Genomic DNA, 6,441 nt, shown 5'->3' with positions numbered 1-6,441 from the left:
TGCTCGCCTCAACTAGAGGAAGCCTGCACGCAGCAATGAAGACCCAGTGCAGCCAAAAATAAACAATAAATAAATTAATTAATTTTTTAAAAAAAGAATTGAACTTTTCCCATTTTTTAATCATATTAATGATCACTGATTGTGTTCCAGGCACTACGCTAGAGGCTTATAGGTAGAGATACATGCATCTTCTTCTGATAGAGCTAATAGAGCAACATGAATAAGGAGATTCTTAAACTTGAATAGTAAGTTCAATTATCTCCTTTGATGATAAATGACCATATTTTTCTCTCAGATCAAGAGGATAGATAGTTTGCTTTAATTTTCTCTCTAAGTCATGGGAGTCATAATTATTATATCCAGAAGTTAATGCATCTGAAGGAAGATATTGTTTCACCACATTTCAAAAATTCAAAATTCTATTTGTGGGTATTGCATAGACCATAACTCAAATATTGCTTTATCCATGGACAAGTGAGCCAGGCTGATATCTTGAGCAAAAATGAATACTTGTTTCTGAATAAAAAATGTTACATGAAGAACATGTATTATTTAGATCTAAGTAAGTCATGTAATCTGTGAAAGTGCTTGAACACCTGTTATCATGGTTGTAAGTCAGTGGCCTGAAGGTAATTATAGATCAAGGGACAAACACCATCAAAAAGACAGGAATTTGTGAGCTACTAGGAGTTTCTACTCAGGAGCTGAATTGCTGAAACTGGAACCTGTTCATATTTTTCTGACCTGCTCAATTGGATTAATCCTGGGCAGTCTCACAACTCCATCTTTTTGCCTATTTTTACATGGCTTTCTGGCTCATATATTGTCAATACATCAGTCACTGACTGATGTCTTCAGGTATATTAGAAGCTAATACCACCTGACCTATGCTGTAGGCAGGTGAATGATTCCACCTAAAATTTCCTGCAAAGTGCATCTGTCTTGTTGTTGTCCTTTAAACATTTCCCTTTTATTAAATTCTTACTGTTGTACTAAAGTCACAACTGGAACTGCCTCTTGTCTACAGAAAGCATAGTGATGCAGCTTTGATTTGCCTTGTTCATTATATAACCTTCCTTTTCCTGGGATTCTGGCATTTGATTGACTGGAGTTAGGTCAAGAGATACTCTGAGAAGGTATCAAATCAAAATGCACACAGTGATCCTTCACCTCTCCACATCAAAGACTGAGATGTTCTTGGTCACGGAAGTGGTTATGGAACCAACAATACCACTTCACTTTTCCTTTCTTTCTAACTCCAGTGTGCTTTATGCAATTAACAAGAGATGGCAAACTGGTAGTCCACTGACCAAATCCTTTTATTATTTCTGGCCCAGTGCAGGGAAATTATCTGTGGCCTAACTTAATAGTCATATTTTTACAGATGACTCTATTTTCAGGAAATATTCTAAGCATTTTCTGGTGGGAATTAGTGGGGTGGGCTTACCTGATGTATCTAATAAACACAAATATGAATTGAATTATTTTTTTTCTATACATCTCCTTAGTAATAAATAGTCAAAGAGAAAAACTTAAAACTTTGGATATGATTTCATAAGACAGAAAAGAATTAGCTGGAGACACTAAGCACACACTGCATAAAAAACATATACTCTGTAATAACCTATATGGGAAATGAACCTGAAAAATAATAGATACATGTATATGTATGACTAAATCACTTTGCTGTACACCTGAAACTAATAAAATGTTGTAAATCAACTATGATCCAATATAAGATAAAAATTTAAAAAAAGAAAGACATCAAAGCTAAGGAAAAGGGAAGAATAAAAAAAAACATATTCAGGTTCACAACAGTGAATTTGGCAGAATTTAGAAGTCACATAGGATTAAATGTATTAGGTTTAATATTAACTAGCATTTCCCCCCTAACTACAGTATTGATTATGCCTCTATTCAAGAATTAGTTATTTCCAGCCTGATTTTGTTCAAGAATTCTAGAATTCTTTTTTAAAATTTCTAGTCCTGTTGCTTTTGATGAGGTTGACAGTTCTTGGCATCAGAATGAAACATAACTTGAGTATAATCAGTCAGTTAGCAATGATTGTAAAATGTAATGCTTCTTTCTTAACTGCAGAGTTTATTAACGGTATTTCTGTTTATCTTTTTTTTTCACGGTCTATTCAAAATTATGAATGCAAAAATCTGTACAACATGGGAACTGCAAAGTAACAAGCATTTGAGATAAACATGTAATGTCATTGTAATATATAAAAAAACCCTCAGTTTTATACAGCTGTTATGGGAGGAGTTTTTATAAAACTCCATTTACTTAAGAGGTTAAAGAACATTCTGTAGTGAATGATCCATATAGTTTCTCTGCCATTACTCAAAACTTCCTTCTCCTGGGGCTCTTTCCTATCTTACACTATAAAAATACCCACTGAAAGTAAACAGCTTGTCCCTAGGGCATTTGAACTTAGCATAGTCAGATGAGTGAGTACATTTTATGCTCATGCAGTTAGAGATTAGTAAAAATAAAGATGTGATGAAACTGTGCTGGAATTCCAACCTTTTGAATTTTCATCTTAGCACTGTTTCAGTTTTATAAGGATGATATTTGGAAGGAATTTATAGTCTATTTCAATAGGGATTCAGCCACAATCTCCTATACATAGCCAGTAAAGATGAAAAGCTACAATGGGCCAGTAAGGCCATAAGTTTTCATTTGCAGTCCTGATTTAGAATCAAAACACTCTTCTGGTCCTTGTACTCCAGGCCAGGCTATCCATACACTTAAATGGGAAAAAAATACATTTTTTCATTAACCACCAGCTGAAATTTAACACTTTCTTCAATTGTGAATATAGGAAAAAAAACCACAGCAGCATAAGCTTATCTGTTGATATATACCAATATAATTTTTTTCGTGTTACCAAGGTGTTGCAGATATACCGAAATATCACTTATCACCATGCCAAGGTTACAGTTGATGATAGACTAGTCACTGTATCTTATTATTTAATGTATTAAAAAAGCAAATATATTACCATGTAACAATTTTTAAACATTTGGTAATTTTTAATGTAATTGGCTTCCATTTTAATACTATGAATTTTGTTTTATGGATTTAAATGGAATATTCTAAGGGGTTCATAGGCTTCACCAGACTGTCAAACGGGGCTCGTGACACAAAGAAGTTTAAGAACTCTTACCCTATGCCCACATCTTAATCTTGGTCCTCATGGTCTTGCTATTACCAAGGATCAAAGACAAGGAAAGATAAATCTAAGAAAAGATTAGCAAGTGAAGGGGAATATTCATCTCATGACTTTCAAGTGTTTATTTTAGCAACCCAAACCTAAGAATCCCTGAAAACATTTGCACACCTCCAAAATCATAGGCATCACAGCTAAATCTTGGAATATGAATCACATGAGAGAATAAACCCAAAAAAGGGATCAAGAAAAGTCTCTAAATACAAATTGAAAGAGGGTTTCACTAAGAGGTTATAGACTAAGAATTTGAACAGTAGATTGCAATTCTATCCCATATCCCAAAAAAAGCACTGTTCCCTAACACCATGAATTTGGCTATGTAAAAGCAAGCATTGAACTGGCCAAAGTAAAACAGGTGAGGAAGACTTTATTCAGGCTATTGTAATGGGGGAGAGAGACAGAAAACTCCATTGAAACAAAAGTTGGGGAAGTTTTAAGAGTTGAGTGGGAATCTTAGGCCACCTATATTTGTTAATAAGCTTTATTAAAAGGAAAATTAAACTTTCTCTTATTTTCATGACAGTAGTTTTACAATCTGCAGCAAGGGTCCCTACTAAAATAGACTCCTACCCTCCCACAGAAACTGGGAGATGGGGTACTATCTTCCCTGATTATTTCAAAGGTATGGATCTCCAGTCTTTGAGAAAAATATTTCTGGGTTCTAAAATTTGCAGGAGGCTTTTAAAAAGATTTACATCTCAAAGAGGAAGATAAAGAAATTACATTTATAAGTTTTATAAGGTAAATCCTCTAAGAAAAGGGAAATCAGGGCCTAGAGTCACAAAGATGCTTGTCTAAAATTTAGTCAAGTTGAGGGAAACATTAAGGCTCTCTTTCCATCTTGATCAGCTTATAACAGCATTACTCCTTCAAGGCAGAATGAGGGAGAGAGAATCCAGGTTTATGTTCCTATATAATAGAGTCTTTCTGCATATAGGTGTCTGCGTGTGTGTGTGTGTGTGTGTGTGTGTGAAAGAGAGAGAGTTATTTTGGGATAATGGACACTACATCCAAATAAATACAAATCAGGATAAAGAAGATCTGGCACATATATACAATGGAATATTTCTCAGCCATAAAAAGAAACAAAACTGAGTTATTTATAGTGAGGTGGATGGACCTAGAGTGAAGTAAGTTAGAAAGAGAAAAACAAATACCGTATGTTAACACATATATATGGAATCTAAAAAAAAAAAAAAATGGTTCTGATGAACCTAGGGGCAGGACAGGAATAAAGACACAGACATAGAGAATGTACTTGAGGACACGGAGAGGGGGTAGGGTAAGCTGAGACGAAGTGAGAGAGTAGCACTGACATATATACACTACCAAATGTAAAATAGATAGCTAGTGGGAAGCAGCTACATAGCACAGGGAGATCAGCTCTGTGCTTTGTGACCACCTAGAGGGATGGGATAGGGAGGGTGGGAGGGAGACGCAAGGGGGAGGGGATATGCGGATATATGTATACATGTAGCTTATTCACTTTGTTATACAGCAGAAACTAACACAATATTGTAAAGCAATCATACTCCAATAAAAATGTTAAAAAAAAAATTCAGGAGGTAAATAAACATCTGCAAACCAAATCAAAGGGTCATTGAAATTGTTAGAGTTCATGAGATCCATAAAGACTCAAGAAAGTATTGCTTTATGTTTATTAGATCTGATTAAATAAATTACTAAATAAAATGATGTGGCTTTATCAATAAGTATAGGTTTTTCCAACAATCTATTTAAAAAGTTACCACGTCTTTTTCAGTCTGTTTCCAAGAGAAATGGTTTGCCATCCAATCTCAATGTAAATACTGAGTACACACAAAGAAGGAAGTAAATCCAACGTCATTCTTGATTAAATAATCACCTTTTCAGTGCAAAGGCAAGTAGTGCTGGTTGTTTTTCTCCCTGCAACAGGCACTGCAACGTAATTCTCATTCCTAACCACAGAATCAAAGGTTAGACTTTGACCAATCTGACACTTGCTTTAAATTGTTCTATTTTCTCCCAAGATTTTAGCTTTTTTGACTTTCTAGATTATTCACATTCATGATTCAATCAGCTAGTTTTGCACTTGGGTATTTCTAATTCCTCACATTCTATCCTATATTTTTCACAAAACAGTATTCTCATAACAAACTATCAGAATCAAGTAATAGATTAACAACTGACACAAACAGTATTTTTCTTTTTCTTTTCAGCTTCAATAATTAGTGACACCTTCATGAGTTATTAAATATATACAATTATATTTTAAATGAATACAAATTTTTAGGTTTTCCAATTTAACCTGTAATCTTATTAAACCTTATGTTTCCAGCTCTACTAGTGTTGTTATTATAATTATCTTAATCCAGGAAAAGTAATACATTTGTGATGCCTGATGAGGAGGAAATTTAAACTTGAACTTCTGTGAGCATAGGTTTCTTTTGTTTGTTTGTTTGTTTTCATTCAGAAACTAAAACTAAAATCATGTGTTCCACCCAAGGATCTACTTCTGCATAATAAAAAAAGATAGGAGACTGCTTTTCATTTAAATTCTGCATCATGATAATTAGTTTTTTCTCTATTTGAGAACTGCTCACTCCATTATTTAAGACAGAAGTCCACAGGGGGAGGGGAGGACGTTATGGTTTGTGTTTTCTCAATGAAAATGAAATTGCTGGTTTTTGGCCAAAAGGGGGCAGGCATTTCTCTGATAAGGGAGAGATCTGCTTTGATTCAGGAGTATAAATGGTTAAAACAAGAGACAGCTTCTACCTACTCTAGGACTCTCCTTGTTCAGAGGAAACTCCTGGGTACTTCTAATAAGAAAGACATCCCAGAGTTGGCTGACAGAATCAGAGTGAGGCTTTGTTTGTCCTGGACTTTCCTGTTACTCTCCTGTAGATGATATCAAGCACTGTGACAGGGACAGGGTGTATGTGACTGCTGTTCAGGCAAGGGGGCTGGCAAGCACCTAATTGAATTTCTCTCAGAGATAGAGAAAATGTTTAAAAAGTAACAATTTGCCAAGTAAAAATGATCTGCTAATTGTAACAGGAAGTTTCTCAGTTTTTTAATAATGAATCCTAGTTTTATATACAAGTCTCGGGTTTGTTCGTGATGTTCAACCTTCCCAACAATATCCATTACAGCTTCTTTACAATACGCTTGCAAGTGCTAGAGTAAAAATGCATTTTTTTTAGTTTCTAGGAATTTATTT

The sequence above is a fragment of the Balaenoptera physalus genome (genome assembly GCF_965194825.1).
Source record: "Balaenoptera physalus genome assembly, chromosome: 18".
Lineage (NCBI taxonomy): Eukaryota > Metazoa > Chordata > Mammalia > Artiodactyla > Balaenopteridae > Balaenoptera > Balaenoptera physalus.
This window is presented reverse-complemented; position numbering follows the sequence as displayed.